The sequence below is a fragment of the Camelus bactrianus genome, chromosome 10 (assembly GCF_048773025.1).
Source record: "Camelus bactrianus isolate YW-2024 breed Bactrian camel chromosome 10, ASM4877302v1, whole genome shotgun sequence".
Classification (NCBI taxonomy): domain Eukaryota; kingdom Metazoa; phylum Chordata; class Mammalia; order Artiodactyla; family Camelidae; genus Camelus; species Camelus bactrianus.
The window spans coordinates 8,868,172-8,886,626 of NC_133548.1; the positions used below are offsets into that span (position 1 = coordinate 8,868,172).

The window sequence follows — 18,455 nt, forward strand, 5'->3', positions numbered from 1 at the left end:
CCTTTGAATTTGGAATTGTATAAAGATATTATGGATTCAGAAGAATTTTTTAAAAAGGAAGAACAGGTCTGACACTTGCTACAACTTGGGTGAAACTTGAGGATGTGAAAGACAAGTGCGGTGTGATTCCTCACAGATGAGGCGCCGAGGGTAGTCAGGTTCATGGAGACAGAAGGAAGAATGGTGGGTGCCAGGGGCTGGGGGGAGAGGAAGGGGGGCTATTTTTGTTCACTGGGGACCGTGTCTGAGTTTGGGATGATGGAAAGCTCCCGGAGGTGGATGGTGGTACTGGCTGCACAACACATGTGAATGTGCTTAATGCCAATGAAGTGTACACTAACAAGTGGTTAAGGTAGTAAATTTCATGTTATATGTGTTTTACCACAATTAAAAAAATAATAATAAAAAGGGAGAGAACAGGTTCTAGAATGAACCTGTCTGTGTGGAATCCCAGGTGCACCGCTCACCAGCTGGGCAAAATGCTTCCCCACTGTCTGCCTGGATTTCTTTGTCTGTAGGATGAGCGTAAGAGTATTATCTCTTGCCTCTGGCCACGAGGAGGAAATCGGTGTAATGCACGTTGAGTCGTGCCGGGCATGGAGAAAGCACTCCGTGAAGGTTGGCGAGTCCCACACCGTCCTGTCTCCACATGGACAGCTTCTGTTCAAGTCCACACACGTGTGACTCTGGGGGACGCAGAGGATCTCTGGTAAACCGGGCTGCTTTCACACTCAGATGGGGGTTTCCTGTGTCCCTGCTGGGCTGCTGCATCCATCATGTGTACCTGTGGACTTAGCCAACTCCCACACTCCTGACCTGACTGCAGGACATGGGTTGAGAAGCAAGGTCAAGTGAAGGAAGAATAATTCCGAGGTCCACCTGTAGGTGAGCCATGTAAGGAAGCTTAGAATATCTGAGAATGTTTTTTTAAAATTTGTTGTTGTTTTTGTTGAGGGGCAGGTAATTTGGTTTACTTTTATTTTTATTTTTTAAATGGAGGTACTGGGGATTGAACCCAGGACCTTGTGCACGCTAGGCATGCGCTCTACCACTGAGCTACACCCTCCCCCCCCTTTTTTTTTGAAAATTCAGTTTATCTATTTAAGTACTACATTATTAGGTGCAGACATATTTAGAATATTTATAACTTTCTAGTGAATTTTACCTTTGTCATTATATACTAACCTTCCTTATCCCTCATGGTGCCTTTTCCTTCATTTTTTAAAGTATTGTTGGTTTATAATGTTGTGTTAATTTTTGGTGTACAACATAGTGATTCAGTTATACACATAAATATATATTCCTTTTCATATTCTTTTTCATTATAGGCTATTACAAGGTATTGAATATAGTTTCCTGTGCTCTATAGTAAGACCTTGTTGTTCATCTGCTTTATGTATAGTTAGTACCTGCGAATCCTGAACTCCCACTTTATCCCCTGGGAGTGTTTTTATATCCCTATCCTTCAGCCATAGAACAAGCGTGTCTCTGTGTCTCCTCCCCCAAACCGGCTGTCAGACAGGGAGGGTCTTCTGGACACATGGCCTGTCTACTCAGGGACACCGCCCAGGGGCTGTGCAGAGAATGGCCCTGTGAGTGTCATCAAGATGGTTCACAGGGTCAAGAACCTTAAAAATGCAGCCGTTGTGAAAGACCTTGGCCTGTTCCCTGCAGCGCAGTCTGTCCGCTGTTCTCCAGGGCTGTATTGTGGGGAGTCAGGCATGTCCTGTTCCTGCTCCCGCATCTCTCTCTGGATGCTCCTCCCCTGGTTCCACGCGCGTCCCAGCCTTTGCCGGTCGTGGTGGGGAGATGCAGGCATTTCCCTCCTCTGCCAGGAGCCTGCAGAGCAGCCGTCTCTGCCTTGCCTCATGGGCAGTTGGCAAAAAGTGTCAGCTGAAGCTCCAAGCCCAGACCTCCTTAGACCCTAATAACTGATCTTCACACATCCTTAAACCGCCCTGAACCCTGCGAGTCCCAGGCCAGAACCTGCACCCTGCCATACTACATGGTGACGGCCGGAAGCCAATCTTTTCTGGCCACACGTGGGCAGTCGCCTGATCACTGTGCTGGAAGACAGGCCCTGGGCTATTAGCACCGTGGGCATGACAATGAGTTGGCACAGTTCCCGCCAGTGCCCCCAGCCAAAACCGTACCCCTTGTTGGCTGGGCCTGGACTTGGGCGAGCCCTGACTGGACTTGCCAGAGCTGCAGGGATGGAGCCTGGCCACAGCTGGGGAGCGGCCAGGGACCCTGCTCTCGGTCCGATCTTCTCTGGGCTCCAGCTTAGGGGGTGAGAGCACCTTGTGCCTGGCTCCAGCTGCACCCCGAGCCTGAGGAGGGGAGGGACCAGGGGTTCTGGAAGCCCTGCTTTTGGATCTGGACTTTCAGCATGTGTGTGCACACGTGGCTGCTGGGTTGGTGAGTTCCCCTGAGGGAGCCCGTCTAGGCCCCCATTTAAAGGGCCAGTATCCTTGGTGGGTAGGAGGGCCTGGGCCAGCAGCAGCCCCGAGCCCTTGCTGCAGTGACTGAGACCAAACGTTCATCCCCTGGGCTGGGAGCTTGGCATATCCTCTGAGCAGGAAGGTAGGGTGCAGCCTGGGCTGGGACTTGCAGTCAGCCAGATCCCAGAAAACAGGTTGGAGGCTGTGGGAGGGCCATTCTGATCCTTTCTCTGCAGAGGGGTTGGTGGTGGTGAATGTTGGGGCTGGGAGGTGGGGGTGGGAGGGTGTTGGGGTGGGTGGCGGGTGACAGTCCACCGTTTCGATCTCTGCAAGGATTTTGGTCATCTTCCCAGGACAAGTTGTCCCTCAGCCCACAGATGAAGGCAGTAGCCCCCCTGAGATGTTCACATGCGCTGTCTAGCGGCACCCTGTGGGGACACGTCACCCTCCTCCCAGTGGCAAGTTGTACCCAGGTACAAAGTGACCTGGCTTTTGCTGTTTCTGGAGTTTCAGGGAGGGGTGGGGGTGTGGCAGACTTCATCCCACTAAGGATCTGTGCAATTTCTTGGCTCCCCAACCAGGTAGGGTTATGGAGCTGAAACTTGGGGGGCAGGAGGGTGGAACAGGGCTGGCAGCTGGGGATGTGCCCTCCCGAGGTGGTGGCACCTGGCATAACCAGCAGGTTCTTTGCTCTGGGGGAAGCTCCCTCCAAGGGTCGGGGCAAGTCCCTGTTCTGCCGGGTAGGAACTGGTTCCCCTGTTTTACAGGCGGCTCGGGGGATTTGGGCAGCGGGTTTGGGGTTGACAGCACATGACACGATGCACTTCCTGACCTTTCTTGGGACGCTGATTCACTTTACTGCTGAATTCTGCAGGCTCTTTGTTCTGCAGTGAGTCACCAGGTCCTGCCCTCTGCGCCTGTCCTCTCCCATCTCCCCTGCCCGGAGCTTGCTCCCACAGTGAACTTGGCAGGTCACCGCTGAGGCCCCTCCACCCAGCGCCTCTGTATAGCCCTGCTCTCTGCCCTCTGGGAGGACATGAGCCAACATGGTCCACAGCTGGGGGGGTCAGGGCCCAGCTCTGCTGCTGGCCGGCCGAGGGGCTCTGCGGGGGTATGGTTGTCCCACACCCACAGGGAGGGGGAGAGAAGACCAACCACCTTGGGCTCCTGGCTTTTAGTCTGAGGCCCAGGGATGTCTCATCCAGAGGAGCCTGGTGAGCCCCTGGCCCTGCATTCCCCACCTATGGCCCCACCTATGCCGCCCGCTCTGGGTACCACATCACTTTCGGTCCACCAGGGTGATACAGTGGCCTCAAACACAGGTATTCACGAAGTGAAATAGAACTTAACTTTATCCATGTATTTACCATCTGTTTTTATAAGTAAAATAGTTATATTTTCCATGTATATATTTTATATGTAATATATATTATGTAATGTATTTTATCCCATATACATATAAACATACATAATACACATCATAATAATTGATACTATAATATTTATAAGAAAAATAACTAAAATAAAATGTGTTTTTGGTCTCAAGCCTTCACTCTGCTAAGAGGATAGAAACCTAGTCTCGGCCCTCTTGGGTTTCCAAGAGTTGTGCCTAACTTCCAGCAGGCTTGTTCAGAACCAAGGCATTGGCGAGGTTTGTGTGTTGAGGGCAGCAGGTGCTTGATGTCACCTGTCACCAGCTCATCCCTTTTCGCTGGCCATCAGCCAGTGCAGGCCTCCGGTTCACTGATTGCACTGCCACCTCGGGGCCACTCCTGGGTGCAGAGAGGAATCCCGCTGCTGCTCCCATGTGGTGCCAGGGCCGGGAGGTTCTGCTGTGACATGACCCAAGACCTGTCTGCCTAGATGTGCTCACACATCCATTTCTGCCCTGGGAGGCTTGCTCTCAGGTTTTTCAGGCCCATCTGTGGACTCTGCTTCCTCACTAAGGCTTGGTCTCTCTTTAACACCTCCCTGCTCTAGACAACAAAAATTATTCTCAGTAAGAACTGTGAAATGAAATGAGGAATAAAGATCAGAAAAGAAATGCAGTGACCACTGATTTATTTATCCATAAAGATCAATTTCTTTTATTGAAGGACACACATCATGCTGGTAAAAATAAATATCAGAGCACAAAAGTAGTCACACATTAAAACACAGATATTTATTCAATAATTTGCATATTTACCTAATGAACTTTGATCCTTTGGTTATATTCTGATATATTAACATCTCATGTAAATAATTATCTAATTAAAATTCACCCAGAAGTGCATTTTTATAAAATTGAAATACATATCTGCAAAAGGTAAATTTAGGCAGCTATTAAATTGTAGCCACTGATGTAATGCTTTATTTTATTTTTTTGATTTGTTCTTCAGTTTTAGAACAATCAGCAATACACTTCAACTTCAAAGATACTAAAATTCAGTCAAATAGTTCATGTGTGAACCGACTTTCACTTCCCAAGCATAAAAATTACACCTTACACTCTTTTACTGTTTTGTTTTAAACCCAAAGAAAAGCTCCGAGTGGTCTAAGATGATGGAAATGAAACAACCGCAGTTCTCTCTCGTGGTCTTCACAACCACAGCACTTTTGTTGTTTACTTTGAATTTGCTATTTAAGCACAGGAGTAGGTGGCCCACGGGAGTGGGAGACAAGAACTGAGTCCGAAGCCAGCTCCAAGGATTCTGCACCTTCACAAACTTACTCTTGACACGAACCTGTCGGAGACCTTCTGTGTACCTGAGAGTTCTTAGAAATAATTTCCCTGTAGACTGCAGTGTTTATTAAAAGATAAGCCATGGACATGTGCTAATTTGGAGCTTACATATATTTTATGGAAACTCAACATTAACCGTATCAAGTGCTTGCAACTTGGAAGAACTTTCCAGGTAAGAGTATTTTATCACTGACGTTGTTTAGAATTGCTGATGCATGGTGGTAATAACCGACAATGAAAAAGAATATGAAAAAGAATATATATGTGTATAACTGAATCACTATGCTGTACAGCAGAAACTAACACATTATAAATCAATTAAAGTTCAATTTTTAAAAAGCCAAAAAAAGCACATAGACTTTTAATGAATCTTATCACTGTTTTTATTTTATTTTATTTTATTTATTGAGGTATAGTTAGTTTACAGTATTGTGTCTATTTCTGGTGTACAGCACAATTCTTCAGTCATACATGAACATACATATATTCATTTTCATATTCTTTTTCACCATGAGCTAATACAAGATACTGTATATATTTCCCTGTGCTATACAGTTTAAACTTGTTTATCTATTTTATATATACCAGTCAGTATCTGCAAATCTCGAACTCTCAGTTTATTCCTTCCCATCCTCCTCCCTACCAGCAACCATAAGTCCGTATTCTATGTCTGTGAGTCTATTTCTGTTTTATATATAAGTCCTTTTTTTTTAGATTCCACATATGAATGATACCATAAGGTATTTTTCTTTCTCTTTCTGGCTTACTTCACTTAGAATAACATTCTCCAGGGCCATCCACGTTGCTGCAAATGGCATTATTTTATCATTTTTTATGGCTGAGTAGTATTCCATTATATAAATATACCACAACTTCTTTATCCAGTCATCTGTCGATGGACACTTAGGTTGTTTCCATGTCTTGGCTATTGTAAATAGTGCTGCTGCGAACAATGGGGTGCAGGTGTTTTTTTGAATTAGGATTCCCTCTGGATATATGCCCAGGTTATCATTGTTTTTAAATCCTTTTACTGCCTGCACCTGGAGGCCACTGGTTTGAGCAGGGACTGCCAATTTGTGGTAATACAGGCAAGCTTCATTTTATTATGCTTTGAAGACTGTATTTTCTATAGATCGAAGTTGTGTGGCAACCCTGTGTTGAGCAAGTCTGTTGGTGCCATTTTTTTTCCAGCAACGTTTTCTCACTTCATGTCTCTGTCACATTTTGGCAATTCTTACGGTATTTCAAACTTTTTTCATTATTATTTGTTATGGTGAGCTGTGATCAGTGATCTTTGGTGATGCTATCGCAAAAAGGTTATGACTTGCTGAAGGCTCTCTGGTGGCTAGCATTTTTAAGCAATAAAGTATTTTTTGATTAAGGTATGTACATTGTTTTTTTTCTTTTTTTAGTTGAAGTATAATCAGTTTACAATATGTCAATTTCTGGTGTACAGTAGAATATTTCAGTCATACATATACATACATATATTCATTTTCATATTCTTTTCCATTATAGGCTATGACAGGATATTGAATATAGTTCCCTGTGCTACACAGTAGAAACTTGTTGTTTATCTATTTTATATATAGTAGTTAGTATCTGCAAATCTTGAACTCCCAATTTATCCATTCCCATCCTGGTAACCATATGTTTCTGAGTCCGTTTCTGTTTTGTAAATAAGTTCATTTGCCTTTTTTTTAGATTCCACACGTAAGTGATATCATATGGTACTTTTCTGTCTCTTTCTGGCTTACTCCACTTAGAATGACAATCTCCAGGTTCATCCATGTTGCTACAAATGGGATTATTTTATTATTTTTTTATGGCTGGGTAGTATTCCATTGTATAAATATACCACAACTTCTTTATCGTCATCTGTTGATGGACATTTAGGTTGTTTCTGTACACTGTTTTTTAATTTTATTATTTAATCTTTAATTTTAAAAATTAAAGTATATTTGACTTACAGTGTTGTGTTAGTTTCTGGTGTATGGCAAAGTGATTCAGTTATACACATATATGCACATATTCTTTTTTATATTCTTTCCCACTATGGGCTTTTTTTTGCATTCTTTTTTATTGAAGTATAGTCAGTTTCCAATGTTGTATCGATTTCTGGTGTACAGCATGATGTTTCAGTCACACATATATTCCTTTTCATATTCTTTTTCTTTTTCATTATAGGTTACTACAAGATACTGGATATAGTTCCCTGTGCTATAAAGTAGAAACCTGTTTTTCTATTTTATATATAGTAGTTAGTATCTGACATTATTTTTTAAGATATAATGTTATTGCACACTTAGTAGACTATCATATAGTGTAAACATAACTTTTATATGCACTGGGAAACCAAGATACTTATGTGACTGGCTTTGTTGTGATATTCGCTTTATGGAGGTGGTCTGGAACCAGATCTGCCGCATCTCTGAGGTGTGCCTGCACTCGTTCTGTGCTCCCCGGCTGCCCTGGGAATCCTCTTCTGTCTGGGGATGTGGTGGGGGCCTGGAAAGCCTGGCTTTTACACAAGATGAGTACCTGGAGGTCTCTCCACTCCTCTGAAGGCCTAGACTTTTGAACTGCAGAAGCCCCCTTTCTCTGCCTTCCCTGTCACAGCTATTCCCTAGGGCCGCCCGGATCAGGGGAAGGGCCAAAAGAGGAAAGAAAATAAGAGGAAAAATAACATAGGTTAACGTTTCAAAAACTTCCAACCACGAGTGGATGGCTTGGGAGGAACCTCCTCTGCTCAAGCCTGGGGGGCACAGGGCTGCTGTCCCTCAAGGTGGGGAGGCTCAGGTGAGGTCCTTGCTGTCTCTCCAGCTGAGAGAGGAGGGAAGGGGCCAGGCTGCCCGGGCCTAGCCTCAGAGATTGCAGGGTGGCTCTCCGCAGCTGCCTCCGGCTTGCCTCAAGCTTGAACTCGGGGGAGGGTCTGCCTCTGGGATCCGGAAGGGCCGGAGGGAACACCAGCTCCACCCTTTGCTCTGGAGAAGGGGTCGCAGGCCCAGAGAGATGCCGTATGTCATCCCAGGTGGCAGAGAGCTGGGGCAGAGACAGAGCTGACCCGGGAGCCTTCCCGCTGGTGTGAGCAGCAGAGCACGGCTCGGCCGGCTGTTTTCTGGTCAGCTCTAAGTGCACCCAGCGTCTTAGGAGCCAACACAGTTCAATGCGTTTATGCTCTGAACCTCGTGGGCCCTTGGGGCCTGGAAGAATGCTGAAAAACAGCCTCTGATGCTATAATTTACTCTCCTATAAACTCACTGGTGGTCTCTCCTTGGTGGATTCAGAATGCCAGGAAATATAACCAGAGAACAAGGATCCCTCAGCCCCAAAGGCTGCCGACAGAGATGCACGGGTCGGGCAGGGCACGGCCGGGAGCAGCCTGGCACGGGGGTCCCGGAGAGGCCTGTGCTGGACGGGTGGCTTGGCCTGAGGGGAGAGTATGGGGGCTGCTTCCTCGGGCTTCTGGCTCTGCCTGGGGTTCATGTCACGTGTCCACAGGTCCCATCCTCCCCAGAGCAGCCAGAGCAGTCTTTTAAAAATAAATCAGATCACCCCACTTCTCCTGGTAAGCCCTTCCTGGCTTCCCACAACACTCAGAATCCAAAGTCTTACCTGGTCTACATGACCTCGTGCGACCTGTTCCCACCTGTCTCTCCAGTCCTACCTTGTGTCGCGCCCCACTTCAGTGCCCTGTGGCCATGCGGCCTTCCTGCAGGGCCCAGGGAGCCACGCCCACCTCTGGGCCTTTGTTTTGCTTTCCCTCTGCCTGGACGCTCCTCCCCAAATTATTTCCTGATTGCAACTCACATATCCTCGCAGAGGAGAAGCCTCCCCTGATTACCGTGCCCCCCCCCCCCCGGTCCCCAGTCACTCTGGGTTCCGGAATCTCGCTTGTTTTCCTTCAGAGTTGTTGTCACCATCTGAAATGGTCTTGTTTACGCGTTTACTTGCTTAGCATCTGTCTTTCCCCCGAATGTACAAAACACTAACATCCTCAGTGTTTTCTGTGACAGTCATTGCCCTCAGGCCCTGGGGCCTGGCTTCAGTAATTTCCCTGTTGCCTGAGATGCACTCAGCTGTCCTGCCCCATCTCCACCTGCGGAAATCCTTCTCACCTCCAAGACTCAGGCCAAAGCCAACCTTCCACTGCGCCTCCTCTCACCTCTTCAGGGAGAATGTGTCATCTGCAGTGACCACATGCTCTATGTCCCGCACCACGTTCAATGCGTTTTCTCACTTAGGCATCATGACACTCCTGCAAGATAGGTGATACTCCTGTCCCCATTTGAAAGGTTGGGAAACTGAGGCTCAGGAAATTGTCTGAGATCCCAGTCGCAAGTGGAGGAGGAAGGATCTAACCCTGGGAAGGCTGACCCTAGCCGGGATCTGCAGCCCCTGTGCTGAGACCACCCACCCTCCCTGACTTGCAGCGCTGGTCCCCACCGTCTGCCCAGAGAGCCCAGAGCCCACCGACTGTCCATCTCCAGGCTCTGCATCCTCCTCACTGTTCCTGGAACCTGGGCCATCGCTGGGGGGATTGAACCTAATTCTGGCCCTTCTTCCCTCACCCTAGGCACCTACTCTTTTTAAACTTGTATTATTTTTGCCAGGAAAAATTGGTTCCATAGAATTAGATGTGAACATTTTGAAGAAGGAGATCATGTGCTGGGAAGGGACAGACAGAACTTGGCCACTGGAAGGCAATTACTGTAAATCTCATCTTAACATTTTTGTGTAATAACATACTTTTCTGTGGTCCAGGTTGCTAAAAAGTACGTTTTAAATTACAACCCCGACTGGAGTAATTAAGTCTTCTCTCTCTTTCCTCTGGAGGGTGGGGCCTCTGTGAAAAGGCCCACAACCTGAGGCTGAGCATCATCTCAGCAGGCGGCACGGGGCCCAGTACGGGGATGTTTGGGACAATGCAGAACTTTGAGCTTTTTTCCTCTCAGCCTCAAGGGTGTCTTCTGTAAATGGGGGATAGCAGGGGCCACCTGCGTTCCTCTCCAAGGGGCTGTCAGAGTTTGATGTATGACAGAGGGAAGTCCAAGCTTTCCAGAGGCCTCAGCTTGAGTGGTGGGAGGGGAGCATGTGGGGAAGAGACTGAGTGGTTGACTGAGGCCCAAGGCTGAGCTGCTCGGAGGAGGAAAAGACAGAAAGGATTCCTGGAGGAGGCATCTGTGAGCTGGGTCTGGGGAGGACTGGGGGAAGAAAGGCCAGAGCTGGGAGAGGCCAGTCTTTCACTCAGCACTCATCTGTTAAGGCCCTGCCACGTGCCGGCCCAGGCGCTGGTACGGGGAGCAGGGTCTAGTGTGGGAGACAGATGCTACCTGCCATGGTGACAATTCCCATGAAGGAGGGATCCGTGGCTGTTAGAGGGGTCCCTGGGCCGGGTGTTGGAGGAAGCGTCCCTTGGGTGGGCTCTGAGCTCAGCAGGCGTTGCCTAGTGGAGGAGAGGAAAGAGCCTCTGTGCAGCGGGGAGAGTATGAATGAAACTTGGTGGCTGGAGGCAGCAGGGCACTGGGAGAAGCTGAGACCTATATGCTGAATGAGGCCCAAGACCTCCGGGGGCAGGGCGGCAGTCCACACAGAGCCTTGAGAGACCGAGGGGCGCTTGGGTTTGACTTGGGTCACAGGATACCACAAAAAGTATTTAAGTGGGTAGAGGGCAGGCTGGAGCGGGGTCACTGTGGGCAGTGAGGACAATAAGCATGGAATGGGGGTGTGTGCATTTGGTGGAGGGAAGAGAACCGGGGTTTTTGGAGGTGGGAGTGGGTGGGGAAGGGAGGTGGGAAGAGCTGGAGCCGCCCGCACTGGTGGGGTGGAGATGGAGTTCATTGTTATTTCCACTTTGTGGTCATGGCTGTTATGTTAGTTGAATGAATGTGAAGGATCCTCTGACTGGGCTCATTAGGGACCCCACCCGCACCTGCACGCTCACACACAGGCCAGGCTGAGCCAGCCTCTGCCGCCCTCCCTTGGCCTGAGCCTGGCTCTACCCTCAGCCCCACAAGCACTCCTACGCTGAGATGGGGAGTTGGCTGGAGAAATGACTGTCCGGGGGGAATTCTGGGCGGGTGACCTGGGGCACCCTGGCTGTGGACACATGTTCTGCCTGTTCCCTGCCCGGTCACATTCTCACAGAGCCCAGCCCCCTCTCCCCCACCCAGGCCCTGACCTGCTGAGGCCTGTGCCAAGATGGCCTTCACCACGACTGAGAGCTGACCCCTCTCCCCCAACAGCAAAGGGGCCCATGACCCAGTGAACAGGACATCCTGGTGTATCCTGCCTCTTGGCTGGGCTTAGAAGCAGGTGGTGGGCAGGGCTGGCTGTGTTTCCCTAGGTCACGGGGTTGCTTTGGCCCAGCCTTCCTCAGGCATCTCCACTGTCACATCTCCCTAAGCCTTGCTTTTCCCATCTGAAAAATGGGCACAGCACCGAGTTAGCAGGGTTGTTGGGGTTGGAGAGGGTTAGTAGCAAAATGGTTGGCCTTGGTCACTCCTTGTTTTGACCCTGGAGCTGAATGGGCCTTCAATCTGGCCCCAGGTCTGGGGAGAGGCTTTCCCAGGCCCCAGGGGTCTCCCAGGCCTTCCTCAGTGAGACTCCCTCTGCCAAGTGCTGAGCTCACGGGGCGGGGCGGGCCGGGCCCTGGGGGCCACATATCCGTTGTCCTCCCTTTCCTGGGAGCAGGTCCAGAGACAAGGGGCAGGGCGTCTGGTTTTCATCGTCTCTGATTCCTTTGGCATCTGAGCTGCTTTTCAGAAGGAGGAAGATGCACTTAACTGATTGTGACCCAGCTCGGTGCTGAGGAGAAACCGCTGGGCTTGGCATCAGGCAGAGCGGGATCCTGGGCCCACCTGGCCACGTCCCAGCGTGTGGCCTGGGTGCGTTGCTCACCGCCTCTGCGCGTCAAGGGCCCCATTTGGAAAACAGGAATGACGATTTCTGCCCTGTATGCTCCGCGAAGTAGAGAGAACTGTGAAAGTGCTCTGTAAACCCGAAACTATGAAACTGGGGTTCCCCTTTGTGTTGGCATCATTGTTGCGGGGCGGGGAGAGCCCTGCCCAGGGACCTTGCCCAACACAGTGCCATCAGCCCTGCTGTCTGGGGCCCGCGTGTCTGAGTGTCCATCACGGTCAAAGCAAGTTTTGGGTCCGTGGAACAGAGGCCTGTTTTAGGAGCTGCTGGCTGGGGACCCTGAAGAGCGGCAGGGGCCCAGAAAAGGGAGAGTTCACGCTGGTTGGCGTGACTGGGGGACAAAATAAGGCCGTAACAAGAGCTCACACTTATGAGTGTTTCCAACGTGCAGGCACACTTCTAAGACTTTTCCGTGCGTTAACTAATTGATCTTTGCACCTACCCTCAGAGGGAGGTTACTATTATGCAACTTGTAAACCCTTCAAGGGTGGAAAGGCACTTCGAGAGAGGGAGTGGGGTGTGCAGAGGCCTGGGGAGCCCTTGCCTGCTGGGGCACTGGGAGGAGCCGGCCCAGGGGTTTGGGTCTGACGCAGCAGCAGAGGGAACCCTAGGGGGCTCTTGGGTGACCTAATCCTTGAGGGTGGTGGGCAGGATGGGGCTCCCGGGAGGGCTGGCTGTGGGGGTGCAGAGTCCAAGCCACGAGATGGAGTTCCTAGTTCCTCTGTCTTCATACTTGAGCCCAGGCCCGGCTGCCACCCAAGCGGCCCCCGGGGAGCCTTAACACTGAGATAGGCCGAGAAGCTGGGCGGTGTTGGCACCAGGCCTGAGGCCTGCGGGTGCCAGGGGAGCTGACCCCCTCCTGGGAGCTGCCCCCGGGAGGGGCAGCGCAGCCCCGCCTACCGGGCTTTAGAGCAGCTGGGAGCATTCTGCCCACGCGGCCCGGGCCACGGCGCCTTCCCAATCTGAGCCCCCGAACAGCCTGGTCAGGGGACTGGCCCAGCTGGGGAGGGGTGGTCAGGCCATGGCTCCAGTGGTCAGAGACAGGGAAACAGCGCTGGAACCTCTCCTCTCAAATACAGTGAAGCCCCTTCCCAGGGAGGCCGCCCCAGGGTGCCACAGTGGGGCTCTGGGTCTGAGACCTCGGGTGCCCACGCTCAGGGACATGCCCGTGAAATAAGGCAGGCACGTCGTGCTCCCTGGATGGGCCGCCTGTTTTCTGCAACACATCCAAGTAAGGACTTGGGGCTGGGAGTGCTGAGTGTGTGTGTGGGATGTTCGGTTCTGCAGGGCGCCCCGCCCTGGGTCCTGAGAGCAGTTGACAAACATGCTGGAATTTCTAAGAAGACAGGGACAGGGTGGGAAAGGGCGGGGGCGGGGGGCGGCAGAGGTTTTAGTCATGAGGCATCCTGGGTGTGATATCTGTGTAAGAGCCAGAGATAAGATGAGCAGAGATGGCCGGGAAGATTGGGGAGGCCCGAGGCAGAAAGGCCAGCTCGGGGTGAGGCCGCGGGGCGGAGCAGGGGTCACAGGGAGCTGCAGGCTGAGTGGGCCCAGAGGGAGGGAGGGAGGGAAGAACTCACCTTGGTCTTTCTTACTTTTTGAAAGACTTAAATACTTGATGTCTGAATAGAACACTGGGAGAGAGTTCAGGAGTTCAGAGCCCCAGGGATCTGGCACTGGTGGACGGTAGAATGTTGTTCTCGAAGGCAAGAGAACCCCAGCCTTTGTTCTCACCCCACAGAGAATATTGCTGGATTTGCTGCGAGATTGGCCTCCCGGCGGTGCCAATTTGTAAATCCTTCTGCAAATGCCCTTTGCCCAAGAGGCACTTGGCGTAGGTCCTGCTTACTGTGTGGTCGGCAGGCCTTGGGAGAGGTTGAAGGGGAGGACGTGGCCTGAGAAGAGGTGGCCGGAGGAGGCTCGGAGCAGGAAGGGCGGGGGGCCAGGCCTTTCCTGGAGGCTGCACGAGGCGAACCCGCTCCCCACCTGCTCTCCCCACTCCCGGTCACTCTTTGCCAAATTTCTGGGTGGGGCCCCGTACTCTGGCACAACCCACATTTCCCTTCTCAAACCTTGAGCCCAGTCCTGTTCCCTCAGCCCAGCGCCGCGGGTTTCTGCTGCAGAGGGGACGTTTGTGTTTGACGCGGGCGCCCCTGTGAGAGGGTCTCGCCAAGTGTTCATCCGTCTCAGGGGCGGCAGCCCGACCAGACCAGCCGGGCACCTGGCCCCCCCACCCAACAAGTCAGGGAGTTAAAAACAGGCCAGGCCTGTGAGGAGACTGAGGGGCACAGTCCCCAGTCCAGGCAAGGGACAAGATTTGGACAAACTTGCTGTCGGTGAAGTTTTTTGAGAAAATTTGCATGTTGACTGAGTGTTACAAAAGGTGAGGTTTATTGACATGGAAACGCGGATTGTTAATTGAAAAAGTGTTTAAAAAAGCAGGTATGGTAAGATCTTATTTTGGAGAAGACACCGATGAATATATAACAGGTGTTAACAGTGATATTCACTGGGTGGTAAGACATTTTTCCCCTTATTTTTTTATTTTTGTGGATTTGTTTTCTCACACTTAAAAAGTTTTGTCAATTTTTCCAACTTCTGTAATGAACACATACCCATTTTATTGCATTAAAAGGTTATTTTTAACTAAAAAAGTTCGGTAAAAAATTGCTCCCCTGCCAGGTAACAACCCCGGGGCTGCCTGAGTTGGCCGTGGAGCCAAGGTCTACGGGATGGGAAGAACCAACCTTCCTTCCCCTTTGCTCCCAGCCATAGTTTAGCACCCAAACCCCATCCGAGTTGGGCACAGGATCCAGAAAGTGCTGGTAATTGCAGAGCGAAAAACAGAGTTAACTCTGAGATGATCAGTGCTCTAAAAAAAAAAAAAGAACCCCAGCGTGGTCTCCTCTACCAACCTCGACCCTCCTGGCCCAAACCTCTCACTATATGAAAATCCAAATCCACCTTTTAATTTTTTTTTGTTGGGGGCAAGTAATTAGGTTTATTTATTGATATACTTTTAGAGGAGGTACTGGAAATTGAACCCAGGACCTCATGCATGCTAAACATGCACTCTACCAGCAATTCCACCTTAATAGTGGGTGGGCGGGTGGGGAGCAGAATTTGAAGGGTAAAGTCATTACAAGTGCTGTTCTTTCCTGCTTCTCACCTGAGTCTTGGTGGGCGCCAGGTACCATGAGGGATGTGTAAAGGACCATCACTCAGGGACGGAGGATTTGGGAGGGGGAAGGCTGAGATAAACCTCCGTTTAACTGGAGTAGATGGGAAACTCCAGTTTCTCTGGGCCTTATTTCATCTTCCAAAAGGGCCAAGTTGTCCCTGTGCCTCCCCATTCACATTAACCTCTCACAGGGGACGAGCTGTGTGACAGTGGCTCAACTCATCTGAGTGCGTGCGTGTGGGGCAGGGGAGGTAGGGTTGCCTGCCCATCTAATGGTATCTGTGCTCTGGATGGAACCACTGCTGGGCACCCACACCCCTTCCAGACCTCATTCCTAGACCTGGTTTTGCCTTGGTCCTTCAGTCCCATTCCTTCCCGGGTCACTCCTACACTGAGCAGGAGGAGGAAGGGCACTGCACTCTCCTTGGCTGGAAGCTCTGCGGGGACACTCCCGTGCTCCCCACCAGCTGCAGTGATGGTTCTGTGCAGGGGTGAAGGCAGCCGGTAGTGGAGCAGGAAGGACGGTGTCCCCACCGGCTTCCCCATGCCACCCACTTGGAAGAGAGAGACATAGCATGTTCCATCCTCCTTTTGCCCTCAGAGTCTATAATCTCTCGTGCTGGAGAAGAATACATCTAGAAAAGACATTATTTGAAAAAAAAAATTTGTTGTCCAACAGCTACAAGGTTAAGGCCCTTCCTTCCAGGACTGTCCCTTCCAGCTGCGCGGGTGGGCCGAGCTGCCCCGGGGCAGAAACCCACTTCCAGCTCTGGGCCCCCATTATGCGCCTTGTGATCCCACCATTTTGCCAGTTCAGGCCAAATACCATAGATCTGTCTTCCCGGCTGGAAGCAGCTGCTGAGGGCCGAGGCTGGGGCTGCCCGGTGGGCTCACCATGGGCCTGGCACCTGGCAGCCGGTGCAGAGCAGCCTTCGTTGTTTTAAGAGTCAGAGACGTGGCTAATTTTGATGGGTTCTGTGGGGCATTTGCTAGTATGTTTTTTTGACAACTGTGCTCTAAAATAAACTGTAGAATTTAAATGAAAATGAAGGTCAGGAACAGGAACCCCTCTTTGGTTCCAAACTTTCAGACCAGATTGTTTTAATCCAAAGTCGAGTTGTCACCCGCCTGGAGCTGCAGGAACGGGTGGACACTGCATGGTTTGCTGCCCTCTTGTGGTAAGAAGTGGTAACAGCTGTGGTCATTTCAGGTCCTGTCCCGCTCCTCTGTGTGTTGGACAGAAGGGGGCTGCCCCTGGACAATGTGTGGGCCAGAAGACCCCTGTGTGGTCTCCACATACAGAATCCTGGGCTAGCGGAGGTGGCCCTTCACAGAGCCGAGGTCTGAGGGCTTGCACAGAGGGGCTGCCGTCCAACGGGGTCAGGTGGCTGGAGCTGAGTCTCCCAGCAGCCTCTCGTGACTAGAGCCACTTCCCTTGTGAACGGATAAGCGCAAAGCCAGGCCTCCCTCCCCATTGCTTCCTTCTTCCTTATCTGCTTAGTGATCTGACTTCGCCAGAGTCTCTTCCTGCCCAACCTGCTGGGGGCTGAACTGTGTCCCCTCAGAACTCCCATGCTGAAGCCCTAACCCCCAGGTGTTTGGAGACAGGGCCTTTGAAGAGGCGCTGGAGAGAAAACGAGGCTGTTGGGGTGGCCCTGATCCATCTGACTGGTGTCCTTACAGGAGGCAGTTTGGCCACAGACGTGTGTGAAAAACAGACCACGTGAGGACGCGGTGAGAAGGCAGCCACGTGCAGGTCAAGGGCAGCTGCCTCCGGAGAATCCACCCCACTGACACCTGGATCTCGGGCCTCTGGCCTCCAGAACCGTGAGGAACCACACGTCCGTCGTGTGAGCCACTGCCTGTGCTATCTTGTTGCTGGCAGCCCTGGCGAACGAACACACCTGCCAACAAAACCCTTGTTTCTAGAGGACGGTTGTTGCAGACGGAGGTTTCCAAGGACATAATCACACCCGCCCCCTCCTGGGCCTGGCCACAGGGTCTCTACGTTCAGAGGATCCAAGGATAAACACCGAGCTGTTGCCCTTTATTTTCATTTAATCGCCATAGTAATCTGTTTTAGAGATGACAAAATCCTCAGACATTAACTTGCCCGGGGTCACCCAGGTTGTAGTGGGAAGCAGGATTCAAACTCCCTTCTGACTCCAGGTGCCACCTCCTCCCGGGCTCAGAGAGCTGACGCGGGTGCAGGGGAGGCCAGGGGACGGGGCTGGGACAGCCCGACCGCCTGGCGTGGAGAACGGTGAGAAGACTGGTCCGTCCGTCCCACTGAGTCCCGCAGTGGTGGTGAGGCTTCTTCCACAACCCATCCGGAAAAAACGCACTTCTTCCGTAAAACTCTCCAACATACTCCACGAGGCAGGACGTCTCATCACATCACACACCACCCTTGTGCCGGAAGCTCTCCTTAACGAGTTTACCTGATGGACCAAGGGAGCTTGTTCGTGTACATTCCGGTCTTTGCCAAGCGACTCCTAACCACACTGTTATTTTTTCAAAATACATTTTATTAGTGGCACATGGAGTTTAAAGTGAAGCAATTTCTTTCCAGAGAGAAGGTAAGCCCTGACAGACTGAAAAACTGGGCAGAAATGTCACAGCAAAAATGCCATTTCCAGTGTAAGGGGGCTAACAGGAACACCTCCACCAGGGAGTCACTTTCTTCGCCAGGCTGACCGCGCTGCACACCCAGCTCAGCTGGGGGAACCCACGGCGCCGGACAGGATGGACAGCAGTAAGTCAGCTCATCTCAGCAGTGCCTGGCCCTTCCTGGTCGCAGGAGAGGCTGAGCGGCCAGGAGCCCCGCCGCTCGCTACGCGAGGGCCCAGAGGGCCAGGCAGGCGGAGGCTGGCCTTGGTCGGCCGGGCTGGCTGGTGGGAAACACGCGGCGAGCAGGCTCGTGTGTGAGCCCAAGAAAACCCTCGGACTTAAAGGAGCTCCAGAGTCATCCTGAGGCCCCTTCATCGGTCGATCAGAGCCGTGGGTTACCAGAGGGGCCTTTCAAAGTATCTGGAAACATGTCTCTATTAGTAAGTCAGAGAAGATCTGAACTTTCTTTGAGAAATCAGTTTGTCCCTCAGAGGTTCTTTTACTCAATGTTCTTCTGACTCGGAACTGAGCTCTGCTGCTCACCTTTGCTTCCTCCACTGGCTCCTCCCTCCCCACC

At 51.2% G+C, this 18,455-nt stretch overlaps 1 long non-coding RNA gene across 1 annotated transcript; it reads left to right on the forward strand.

The window, feature by feature from the left end:
- Positions 1-12,501: 12,501 nt before the first annotated feature.
- On the forward strand, positions 12,502-17,807 carry LOC123617247 (uncharacterized). Its single transcript, XR_006725381.2, has 2 exons — positions 12,502-13,318; positions 16,952-17,807. It is a non-coding gene; the product is annotated as an uncharacterized LOC123617247 (long non-coding RNA).
- Positions 17,808-18,455: the final 648 nt, after the last annotated feature.